At 48.8% G+C, this 13420-nt stretch overlaps 1 protein-coding gene across 2 annotated transcripts in view; it reads left to right on the forward strand.

Moving 5' to 3' along the window:
* The window catches only part of ATG7 (autophagy related 7), a 273741-nt gene that overhangs the window by 235307 nt on the left and 25014 nt on the right, over positions 1-13420 (forward strand). The window lies entirely within an intron of this gene.

Consider the following 13420-nt stretch of genomic DNA (forward strand, 5'->3'; position numbering starts at 1 on the left):
TGGGATGGTGTCATCTGATCTCTGAATCCTCGAAAGGGCGAAGGAAAACACCCTGTGGTCAGCCTCAGCTGCCGGGACCAGTCGCCACCCTCCAACCTTCCACACCAGTGCTCGCACCAACGGCCCACCCACCGCGCTCTGCGCCGGCTTTGAGAGCATCACATGACCACACACCACTCACACTACGCACACTGACAGGGTTTATTAACACAGGGTGACGGATATTTCTTATACACCTGTTTCTACAGACATGCATCAAATGGACACATGAACAAACTCACATGGTTTCTTTTAAAAACAATTGTGCACTATTAACTTATTAAATATGTGGTTATATGTATAAAGCTTATAACATTTCATATTATATAATATTCGAGAGATTGGGTCTGTCAGTATGACCATCTCCGTCCACAGTACTGCTTGTCTGTACATTTGATGTTTATGTTCTAAGAACTTTTTGACTATGTTTATATTTATGACTAGTATTGCTTTCATGAATGAAACTGACTTACTGAGATAAATACTCAATTTACGTTTGCATCAAATTGATGCATATCCGTAGGAAAAAGTATATCACACAGAGTTTTGCGATTAAGAGGTTAAGAAGAAAATGGATTTGGATATATATTTGTCTCATTAAATGGAGTCAATTCGGCATAAATGGTAGGAAGTAAATTTAAACGGTTTCTGTAATTTTCATTGAGGAAAACAAAATGTGTCAAAATGACTCATCCTGTAAATGGAGTGTTAGGGAATTAGCAAGTTGCAAATGCTCAGGATACAATTATTCAGTCAGGACAGCCTCTTCTCTCTCTGGTCACTGGCCTCTCAGCCACTGTGCCACTTGGCCTCTGCCCTGCTCAGAGTGTTACAAAGCATTTTTATGGCTCCCGATAAACATACAAATGCCACACCACTCCAACCATAAACCTCTGCCCAAAGGTGGTTAGTTTCCTCCAAGGGTCAGCTAACTTAGCTCCTCCAGTTAAGTGCCCAGAGGCTCCTACTCCACAAGTAAAGTGCTCAGCTCTACTGGATTCATCACTCTCACATGCTCTGGTTCCTGATTTGGCTGCTGCCACTGTTCTGCCAATTCACCTGTTCTTTTCTCTCAATCTCTGGATGGAGGAGGTTCAATGTGTGGGCATCTTGCGGTCCAAAGGACATGTTCCACTCCTTGCTGTTCATTCTTGATGGTAGTGAGGTCCTGCTTCCTACTTCTGAGAGTAGAGCTGCCCCTGTGGGTTTCTAAGGCTGTACATTTTCACGGGAGCAAACCACCTCATCTTTCTCCCACAGATCCCCTGTTGGGTTTGAGTTGCTGATCTTGTGGTTAACAGCCCAAATCCTAGCCCTGTATACCACGGAGTTGTTGCCCCCAGGGCAGGAGACATAAAACCAGGGCACCCACAAGAGCAAAGGGGTGAAGGTAATTATCTCAGACCCTGCGTGTCCTTGGTGGAATCGTTCTGGATACGGAATCTTACCAGGATTTTGCCCGGCTACCCTTCCTGGGATCGACTTGGGAAGCAATTGCGGCCCGCTCTCCTGCTCAGTGCGGAGGGAGAAAGTGGGCCCGAGCTCGTACTCGCCCTCAAAGCCTGACTTGCTGCGATCACCAAGGCCTGTGAGTGGGAGGGGGTTTATGCCACTTTACGCTTTGTTTGTTTGTTTGTTTGTTTGTTTGTTTGTTTACAACCCAGGTCACCCTCAGTTTTCCTTTGGCTTTTAAGAGGGAAAGAGCATTGGGACCGCTGCCCTTGTTAGTCTTGTAGTCTAGAAGAGGAGGAGGGAGCCTGTCAGAATCCAAGAGGCATCCAGCTACACGAGGCTTTTGCTCCTAAAGCCACTTCATTTTCACAAGAATCTTGTGAGACAAGGAACTTTAGACTCAGAGAAATGGCACAAACTTACCAGAGTCACACAGCTAAACAGGGACAGAGTTGGGATTTGAACCCGGTTCAGTCAGAGGCCAAACCCATGCTCCTCAACTCTGCAGCTACTCTGCTGTGCTTGGGAGACCCTGGTTCACATTCCTTCTCCCGCAGTTTCAAGTAGAGCCCTGGGATGCCTGAAATGCCACTGTCTTCGTTTTGTTTGCTCATCCAGTAGACACATGAGGATGACACAGTGAGCTCCTTCAGAGCACATTTGGAGGACTGAGAGAGAGGTAATCCATCTATATAGCTTTTGACTTGCCGTATAGCTGGCGGTAAGTATTTGCTCCACAGGAGCTATTAATGGTTGCTAGCAGTGTCTGCTGTGCCTGATGGGGCCCTAGATAAGTTGGGGAGAGGTGGATTAGCTTTTGGGAGGACAGAACTGGAATAACTTTTTAAAAAATCTTTTTATTGGGGCTCATACAACTCTTATCACAATCCATACATACATCAGTTGAGCAAAGCACCCTTATACATTCGTTGCACTCGTCAGTCTCAAAATTCACTTTCCACTTGGGATCCTGGAATCAGCTCATTTTCCTTTATTTTTTCCCTCCCCCTCCCTCCCCGCTTCCCCCTTCCCCCTGCTCCCTTAATAGTTTATAAATAATTATTTTATCTTACCTTACACTGCCCGGCGTCTCCCCTCACCCACCTCCCCATTGCCCATCTCCCAGAGAGGAGGTTACACATAGATCGCCAAGATCGGTTCTCCCTTTCTACACCTCCTTCCCTCCCGGGGAATAACTTTGTTAAAAGTCATTTTAGTGGGGGCTCTTATAGCTTTTATCACCATCCATCCATCCATCCATCCATCCATCCATCCATCCATCCATCCATCCATGTGTCAAGCACATTTGTTACATACATATGTTGTCATCATTTTCTTTCTACGTGAGCCCTTGGTATCAGCTCATTGTCTCTCCTCACCCCTCCCCGACCCCATGGAATACCTTTTCAGTGCTACCGTAACAAAGTACTGCCCACTAGGTGGCCCAGAACCACAGGCCCTTCTAGCCCCCACAGTTCTGGCGGCCAGTGTCTGAGTTAGGGTGTAGGGAGGGAGGGCTATGCTTTCTGAAGGCTCAAGGACAACTCGATCACCTTGGGGATCCCCTACTCCATCACGGTCCCGTGGAGACTGAGAACATTTTTAAAGACCCTGGTGGTGTAGTGATGACAAGTTGGACGGCCATCCACAAGGTCAGCAGTTCAGAACCACTGGCTGCTCTGCAGGAGAAGGAGGGACCTTTCCACCCCTGTCGAAGCCTCGGGAACTCACAGGGGCAGTTGCACCCTGTCCTACATGCTCACTCTGAGTCGACTTCAATTCGATGGCAGTGAGATTTTTTGTTTTTGCTTTATCAGTATTTCCAAACAAGGTCATGTTGACAGGTACAGAGCTAGGACGGCAGCATATCTTTTGGGGACACAATTCAACCTGTTAAGTGTGAGGAAGGCCCCATCCCTGCCCTGGATGGGCCCACAGACCTGCAGAGGAATGGCTGAAACAATCAGCACCGTAGTGAAAGCAGGGCCAGTGGTAGAACCCTCACCTTCCATCCGGACGACCAGGTTCACGGCCGCCTGCCTTGTCCCCTACCCACCCCACACACCCCTCATTTATTTGTCCTGCTCCTGCCGGGGGAGACTAGCATGCTGCCGTGATGCTAGCCAGGCTTCCGTGGAGCCCCCAGACTGAGACACTCGAGGACTACTTCCAAAAGGACAGCTAATGAAAATCCTGTGAATGACACACAGCATGTCACCATGGGTCAGGGGCCAACCCCACGGCAGGTGACAGACACCTAGTGAGAGCTGGGCCGAGGCACTGCCGGACGCACAGGCCACCCTTCTGAGGCTGTCCTTCCACCTCGCAGCCGCGATGACACACCCCTGACAAACAGTCCTGTGGATCTTGGTTCTGAGTGGCCAGCACTGGGACTGGGGAGCGGGTCTTTTCTCTCCTTCAAAAGCTCCTGGTTTAGTCAGAACGCTCACCCTCTTCCACCCCTTGTCTCCCCTACTCTCAGCCCCAGGAATTAGCCAGATGGGGTCCTCTCTGCCCACGGGAGGCTGCCTGCCGTGTCAGTATCGAGAACGGGTAGTGGTTGCTCCAGGCCACACATACGGGCTTGAGGGGGGACCCGAACTACACACACGCACAGACACCAACTCCCCTGCAGTCAAGTCAGTTCCAGTTCTCACCACACCCTGTGTGTTCCCCGGGGAGAGCTGGGCTTGCATAGTGTTTTCTCAGCTGTCATCTTTAAGGAGCCGATTGCCAGGGGCTCCAAGTCCATCCAGCAGCTGGTGGACACAGAGTGGAAAACTGTAAACTGCCAACCTTCCTGTAACATGGGTCTGATGGCAGCAGGACTCTTGGGGCCGTGGGGGGAAGGTGATCCCAGCAGACACTAGATCGCAGATGATAGGTGTAAAGCATTTAAGATCTGTAAAGTGCCCAGAAGTTAGCTGCCACTAGTAATAATGAGCTGGGGAAACCGGCAACACTGGAAGCAGCTAGATGCCAGCTAATGCCAATACCGCACTCCCAGTGTTGTTGCCAGAGTGCTGAAGGAACCGGAAGGGGGGCTGGGACAGCCTGAGCCATGCGGGGCAAGTCAAGCACAGAGCTTGTGGAGCTGTGGACTGAGGGAGAAGAGGCTTTCCACTCCCTCACAGAGTGACAGTCTGGGACAGTTCTGCTCCGTCCCATGGGGGCGCTAGGCGTTGGCATCGACTTGATGGCAGTGAGTTTTGTTCAGTTTAACACAAGACTCTGCCCCCAGATGGCCCCTTTCTCATCTCCGCAGGGCCTGCCCCCAAAGCAACGTGGCATGCCCTGTCCTCGCGAGCTCGTGGGGAATATGTGCAGAAACAGGCGGATGTGACGTGGGTCCTGGCATATGTGGGTGTAACTGGGAGACCAGAGAAGCGTATTCCAAACAAGAGAAGGAGCCAAGAGTATCCGGTCAGAAAGGCTTCTTTCCCGCCTGAGAATCTGATGTGTTTTAAATTTTAGTTTTAATCCAAGAAAAGGAAGGCACATGATAAAACTTGCCCCTTTTCAGAGCGTTCATTTCTTACTTGAGAAATGGCGCACTGGCAGCTCTTTTCCACATGTCTCAACTGCCCCGGGGGCAGTGGAAGAACCCAAAGTGAGAGTGGTTGCGGTGCGGTTACATGGCTGTATACACGTGTGAAAGGGCATCCACAAAGCTCAGCGAAATAGAGGAAATGATGGCGAGCCTGCAGAGGTGTGGCTGTGTCATTGCCGTTGTGTTGATTCTCCTAGCAACCCTGTCTGGCAGAGTAGAGCTACCTCAGGGCTTTCCCCGGCTGGAATCGCTATGGAAGCTGACTGCTGCCTCTGTCTCCTGCCCAGCTGCTGGTGGGCTAGAACCACTGACCTTTCAGTTAGCAGCTGAGCGCTTCAGCGTATGTGCCACCAGGGCTCCTGGGTGTATTGTACTATACTTTATAGGTCACTGATCTTCCCCTTGGGGCCGCTGCCATTGTTCACCTCCATTTACCGGAAAGGACATTAGGACATTTAGGGTCAAAGAGGTTAAGTGATGGATCTTGTTCCTCTTCTGATCTGTCCGTCCTCAGAACCCAACCTTATCCCAGTGTGACCAGGTTAGTCTTGATAGACAGCTGTCTTTCTGCCTAATATCTGTCGCCCAGTCAGCTTATTTCTCTCCGTTATTTTCTATTCAGGAACATTCCTAGTGAAGCGTTAATCCAACACAGCAGAAATTCATAAACTCTGCAATGGAATGTCAAGGAACCCCTGAGAGCCTAAAGCCTGGCACCGTATATTTTAGGAGCTTCTCACTATTTCATCCCTCCCCTGCTTTCTCCGAGCACAAGATGAGTCTGCCTTGATTTGGAGCATGAGTGTGTGTGCTTGGAGATGCGGGGGGATTCCTGAAGGAGCTCGGGGCTTACTGATAAGTAGGCAGGCGTATGATTCCCCTGAGGCTTATCTGGGCCTGCTGGTAAGGGATTCTTAGGGCTTGTGGACGTAGGAACCATGCACGCCCAAGGTGGCAGACATAGGTATGTTTTTATGGAATTCAGACTTAAAATCTAGTGCTTTTTCATATTCTGGAGCGTACCACCTCACTTCCACACGACTATAAAGTATCAGTGTAAACCAACCCCAGCTTCAAGGCAGCTGGCTGAATGTGCATTGTTCCCTCCTGTGCGCTTGGCACGAACTGGGCTGCAGGAAGATGCATGCCGACGCTGCTCTGAGTCAGGCTTCCAAGGCACCAGCTCTCTAAATAGGAGAGCCCTGCCCTCAAGCCCTGGCTACTCACCTTTCCTCCCTCAGCCGGTCACCACATCTGTAAAATGGACATGCTGATACTTTGAAGGGCTCTTCTGAGGAGCTAACCCTCATAGAGTCACTGGCTGAAGGAGCCCTGGTGGCAGAGTGGGTTCCATATTGGGCTGCCAATCTCAAGGTTAGCAGTTCGAAACCACCAGCCATTCTGTGGGGAAAAAGATGAGGCTTTCTATTCCTGTAAAGAGTTATAGTCTTGGCAGCCCATGGGGACAGAGCTCTACTCTGTTCTGTAGGGTCACTATGAGTCAGAATTGACTTGTTGACAGTGAATCTGTTGGGTTTTGTTTGAGTGGTTGGGCTAACCAAAAGGTTGGTTGTAGGTTCAAGTCCACCCAGAAGCACCTAGGAGAAAGGCCCAGTGACCTGTTCCCCCAGATGAGCCATTGACAGTTCTCTGTAGCACAATTCTCTTTGTCACTGCTAAGAAGGGCATGTGCCCTGGAGCAGCAGAGCCAATTCACCAACCCCGAGTTAGAAAAAGGGAAGTTGATTTTTGAAGGCTTAACCAGCGGGGAGACTAAGAGCAAGGAGGTGGCTTCTTAATGGTATTCCATTTGAACACCAATAGATTGAGAATATATACTTTTTACTTCGGAACTCACACCCTCAGGAGAAACATAGGGATGTTTTATATTAACTCAGGTTTCAGGTAACCGTGAGGAAAGACTTCTCAGCCATGAGCAAGAGACAGAACAATACATTTTTAAAGTCTTATGTCAGTCTCAGGATGTCTCTCTTGACTAAAGAGATAGCAAGAACTAGCCTTCTGATCACTAACAGACAAGTAAGAGAAGATTCTCAGCATTGTCTGGCCCTTTCGGGTGATGTCTGCATCCAGCCTGTTTGCCTCTAAGCAATGCAGTTACAAAAATCCCATAGAGCCTGATTACGTAACATAACTGGGGCTGTATAGTCTAACACACCTGGGGCGCCCTGAGTCAGAGGTGACTGGACAATGAGTTTCCACAGGATCAAGTGCCTCATCAACATAGTTTTGTGTTGCTGAGGAATTGCTCCCCTGGAAGTGCTTATAAATGCCCAGCCCAAGCCATCCTGGGAACACTTCCACATTGGAAAGACCAGTCGGAAGTCAGGATCATTGTTTTTAAAATCTTTGGCCTACCAGTTAAAATTAGGGCCTTTCCACCTGGCCTCATTCGAGGATGGGAACAGAGCGGTGGGAATGTTGAATTCTGTAAGGATAATCTTCACACAGTTCTCAGCCGAAGGCCATCTTCTCTCTGTCGTAAGGACCCACTCACCATGTCCAGGGTCTGGCCATGGAGTCTGTATCCCCGCCCAGGGAGAGGGAAGGGGAGGGTTATTTGTAATGTTTGCCACTTGCATGACTGGTTACCAGAACAGCCCATTGTACCTGGAGACCAAGGTGAATTTCACCGAAGTGTTTGATTTAGAATAATGGGGAAATCTGCTCCCACTGTCCCTCAGGGAGCCCTAAACTTTGCTGTGCTGTGGAGAGGGCGGGGTTCCACCGAGACCTGATTTACGGCACTGCCTGGTGCTGATTTCCTTTCACATCCTAGAAAGGAAGCACTCTGGTGGTGTTGGCACGGAGCTAGCAACAAAGGCTTTTAAATGTCAGCTCTGGCAACAAAACTTCACCTTGTGATGTTAGATTAATTATACCACACTGGATCTCTGACTACAGTCAAAACAGTGGTTGCTAAATCCAGTTCGCACAGTAAAGCCCAAACCCGGAGGCAGGTTTTGGCCAGGGCCAGGGAAGGGGCCTTGGGTTGCCCACCACCACAGAACTCCCACTGTCACCCCTCCCCCGGCCCCCACCCCTGCACCACCCCTTCTCTGCAGCCACTCGCGGGCTGCAAGCTGGCACTAGCCGTGGGAACTGTGTGATTTTCAGTGAGTTGGAAGAAGTGCTTTTATCATTTTAAGTATGCTGCTGCAGGCTAGAACAGACCGGCCGGGTTTCAAGTCTCCGCTCAAAAGGAGTAAAAGTGTCCTACAAAATGGTGGCGGCAGCGGCTCCTCCGTCTTTCTCAGAAAAGCAGAATTCTAATAACATACAACCTGGTTTGGGATTTTTTGGGGTTGTTTTTAAATTTTTACTTCATGGTGATAGAATATATATTACCAAAAGGGCCATTTTCTTAACTTTTAAGTTCCAGTGACCTTACTTCTGGTCACCAATTGTGCTGCCATCACCATTCTCAAAACACCAAACTCGTTGCCCTCAAGTTTATTCTGACTCTTGGCGCCCCTGTGGACAGGATGGAAGGGAGCCTCCTCTTTCTCCTGGGGAGCAGTGGGGTGGTTGGGGCTTTCCCACTGCGACCTCGTGGTTAGCAGCCCTGTGCACCACCCACTGCACTCCCAGGCCCCCTCCATCCCCATTATGCATTTCCACATGACCAGGAAGACACTCAGTGTCTCTTAAGCAGTGACTCCTACCCCCCCCTCCCCGCAAAAAAAAACAAACAACCTTGCTGTTAGGTGCTGTTGCGTTTGTTCAGATTCATAATGATCCTCTGAACAAACACTGCCCGGTTCTCTGCCATCCTCACAATTGTTTTGAATAATCTTAGCCCAGGAGAGTTAATACCTACTCCACCCAAATTGCAAAAAAAAGAAACTAAACAAAATTAAATAAAAACCCACAGGCAGCAAACAGCAGGACAGGTCACCAGCAATCAGCCAGACGACAGGATCCAACAGTCCCCAGCTCAAGCGATATACACATCAGCAGCATGGTGAAGCAGGTCTCAAAGGAACCTCAAGTTCTAGTGACACAATCCATGGGTTGGGTGTCCCACAGGTAGTGTAGCTCACAAGTTGGGGCAGAGTACTAGCTAAGGCAACCACACGCTGGTCTGATCACCAGAGAGCAAGAGAGAGTTTTATATAAAGGGTAATTGTACATTTAGAAGGTATCCCAACCCAGGCCAATGCAAGCCCATACATCTGATATTAGCCCATATGTCTGATACCAATCTATAAAAGTCCTCTTCAGACTCATGTAACACATGCAATGATGCAAAATGTGGTATGATCACAGGCCAGTGGGTAGAAAGTCTTTGGAACCAATGGTGTTGTAAGCATCTCAGTGCAGGAAGGGGTCTCCACGTGGCTTCTCCAGTTCCCAGGGCTGCTCCTCAGGGATGTATCGCAGGAAGTGAGCAGAGAGAGAGAGTTGCTCCCGCCCCCAAGGAGGAAAATCCAGAGTTTCCAGAATTCTCAGGAGAAGGCATACCCACACAGACCCATCATTGGCTATGATCTGATTGACAGATTAGACTCCACCCCTTCACTCTGAATCCTCAAATTGACAAATGATTATATAACTACCACAAGCCCCCAATAAAATGATTTATTAAAATAAATAAATACAAGTATTCAAGTCTCAGAAACTCACAGGAAGGAGCAGTTCTTCCCTGTCCTACATGGTCGCTGAGTCAGTATTGACTCAGTGGCAGTGAGTTTAGTTTTTTCAGTATGCCTGAATGACATTACACCGTATTAAGCCACATTTTGATTGTTCATCTGTTGATGAACACTTGGGTTGGTTCACCTTTGTGCCCTGGTGAATAGTTTTGCACTGAACGTGGGCATCCACCTGTCTGAGTTGGCCTTTTCGTCCCTTTGGGTGTGCATGTAGTTGGGGTGGTATTGCCGGATCGTATGAAAATTCTCAGGAACCACCACCAAGTGTTCTCTAGTGGCTGCATCATTTACATCCCCACATGCAACAGATGAGGGTTCCAGTTTCTCCGTATCCTCACCAACACTTGCTGGTTTCCTTTTGGTTGTGTATGAGTTCGTTTTCTGACAACAGCCGTCTCGTGGGTGCAGGATGTTTTTAATGTGTATCCCTCTAATAGTTAGTGACTGCGGAACTTCTGCGCTGACTGGCCGAGGATCTTCTTTGGAGAAATATCATCTCAAGTCCCCGGTGCACTCTTTAGTAGGGGTGTGTGTTGTGATGGTGTTGGGCTGCAGGAACGCTGCCTGGGTTGTGGCTGTGGTGCCATGATCAGATGGATTGTTCCCAGTCCCTGCTTCCCAGCTGCAGGTTTTCTTTCCAATGGGCCGGGTCTGACGTTACAAGTAAATACTGTGCATTCCAAGTCTGGGGCAGATTTGTGGCTTTGTAGCTTACCTATCACTAAGAACATCTATCAAAGAGCAGGTGTTCAAGGCCACACAGAAACAAACCTCACATACCCTGTATTCTCCCTGACTGATTTGGTGTGGGACTTAGGGACATTTATTCCGTCTGTGCAAATCACACAGTTAATTCTCCACCCCACCCCCCAACAGTTTTATTGGCAAGTAATTTATATATCATGTAATTCAATAGGTCAATCATATCACGGGGAATTTTACCCCCACATCAGTTTTAGAGCACCTCCCAAGGTCAAATCACCTTTAAGATGATTTATGCAATCACAATCTGTTCTGGTGCTCCCTGCTCCCTCCCATCTTCATTATTTACTCCTGAAATCCCCTTTCCTTCTATCTCCTGCCACCCCAACCCCTTTATTCTTTATATCCCTTTGTATCCATTATCATTATGCACCCACTCTTCCTGTGCTTCACAGCTGGGAGACCCAATAAATAACAAAACCACACTAAGTTGGTAAGGGTAAAAACATAATAGTACACAGACAAAAATACTAATAATGCATAAGAAGGAAAAGACCCCCAACAATAATCAAAAGCCAGGGAAGAAACTTCTGTCACCAAACCAGTAAGAGATACTTGCACCCAGAACAAGTTCAAGTCACCTCTATAGGAAGGTCAACTGGCCACGTGTCGAGTTCAATCCAACATAATCGAGATTACCATGGTCTCTGCCCGATAGGAAGGCTGATCGGGACCCTTACCTGGGGCTAGAGCAGATCTGCCAGGGGCTCAGTCTGACCAGATGCTCTGCAGATGGGTTTGGGGCTCTCACTGTCCCCCAAAGCTCTCCACAAATTGGGTGTTCATAATTCTCACTCTGTGCTTTTCTCTTCACCATATTTGAGTTTTGTAATTGTCATCTTTGGATCACTCGACTTGGTATACTTCTGTGTGGACTTAGTTGACTTCTTGCTTAGATGGCTGCTTGTCTGAATACAAGCCTTTAAGATCCCAGACACTATTCTGATTGATAGCTGGGCACCATCTGCTTTCTTCACCACACTGTGCAGGAGCATCCTTGTCTCCAGTGACCATTTCACGAAGGTGAGTATCAAGCAGGGCCATAATGTAGGAACTGCTTGTTCTTAAGTTGGGGCTATGGTATAGTGCAAGCCCAAAATCCATTCCTTTACTTTACTTATTTTTAAAATTAATTTGCTGTAATTTTGGAGACGATACATATGTCATATCATTCCATAGTTCAATCATGCCAAATATAATTGCACAATTTCATACATAATCACATAATCACACGTTATCAAAAATAAACTTTTCCTTCCTAGACTTCTTGGCATCTCCCTCTTGTCATTTTCCCACCCCCAATTCTTTATCTCCCTACCCCAAACTCTTGTTATATTTTCTTTCCCTATAGGCTCAACATCCCTGGGTTTCATCTCATCTACTGAAAAATAGCAAAACAGGGAACACAGCTTCAAGGGGGTGAGCCCCAGTGGCGACGCACCTCTGAGGGACACTCTAATGTAAATGAGCATAGGCAGAACATAGCAGACTGGCCGTCACTGGGTTGCCGGGACCATGCGGGTCTTTATACAGCATACTGGGCATGGTGTACCAAGACCGTGTTTGTTCGACAACCAACAGTACACCGCTCTTGGTACAGCTGTCTTCTTCTACCTCAGACACCGTGTGCTTTCTGCCTGAAGTCCTCAGGTTACAGGTGTGTCTGCAGCAGAGTCCAGTTCACTCACTGGAGTTCCCATTTGGGGTCCCACCGATGCGGTCTTTGGAGCATGAGATGCACCCTGAAGGTCAGGATTCAGTGTCCCAGTGTTCTGCGGCACCCAGGCTGGGTTCCAGGGTTACCTCTAGATGCCCTAGATCAATTCTGCCCTCCCACTCTAGCCACTAAAGACCCTCCCTACTTAATGGTTCCTCCCAAATCCTCAGTCTCTCCTAACCCCTAGGGGTGGGTCCTCCCTCCCCTCCCCCAACAGACATGCACCTATGTTTGCCCAACCTGCCCATTTCCTCTCCCCTCTCCTGCGCTCCAACAGGGCTCCCTCCCTCTCCGGGGGACCTCACCCTTGATCCACATGGCTACCACTCAGCTGACAGCATCCCCCACTCGCCCCCGGCTATTAGACCCCAGCTGTCGTGAGGTGCCCTCCGGCTAAGTGACCTACACTCACCTTGCCGGGAGCGGATGGCGTGTGGTTCATTGGCACAGGTCCGGCTCTTTACCAGGCTGTCTGGCCCACGGCCAGAGGACCGGACGGCCTGCAAGCTGGAGCTTGTGCCTGTTCTGCTGCTTGTTCCTCCCGCAGTGGGCTCCTTACAGGATCTGGTTTTATGTTTGACTAACTTCACTCGGCATAAAGCCTTCCAGATCCTTCCACCAGCTGAGGTGTCTCATGGTTCCATCCTGTTTTTAAGGATGTGTAGTGTTCCATTATGTGTATTTTTTTTATCCACGGTTCTGTTGATGGGAACGTAGGCTGTCTCCAGGCTCTGCTATTGTGAACTGTGCTGCCATGAGCAGACATGTTCGTGATCTGTTTCTTACTGCGTTTGGGCGCACGGCCAGCAGTCACGGCGCTGCTGGGCCATAGGGCAATTCCGTTTCCATCACAGTGACTGCTCGAAAAGTTGAAACGAAGCCCCTCCTCTTTATCCTGACTGACAGACTTTTCTCATAGGCAAATCCCAGATGGTCTTTTTGTTTGTTACATTGTCCTTTTGATATTTGTCGACCTGCTTGCATTTTTAATGCAGTCAGTACCCATATCTGGATTAGCCATTTGAACAAGGACACCCCACCCCCTGATGTGGACAAAGTGTGTAACCTCCTGTAAAAATGGAGCTTCGGCCTCTTTCACCAGGGCCATTGGAGGGCTGTGTCGATGGAAGTGCCATTCCTGGCTTCCTGGGTTCCCACAGTTACGGGCAGAGTATGGGAGTCTATAAGCTCTGGCTGTGCTCAAGAAATCCTTCCATGGTAGAA

This window comes from Tenrec ecaudatus, chromosome 5 (assembly GCF_050624435.1).
Source record: "Tenrec ecaudatus isolate mTenEca1 chromosome 5, mTenEca1.hap1, whole genome shotgun sequence".
Taxonomy (NCBI): Eukaryota; Metazoa; Chordata; class Mammalia; order Afrosoricida; family Tenrecidae; genus Tenrec; species Tenrec ecaudatus.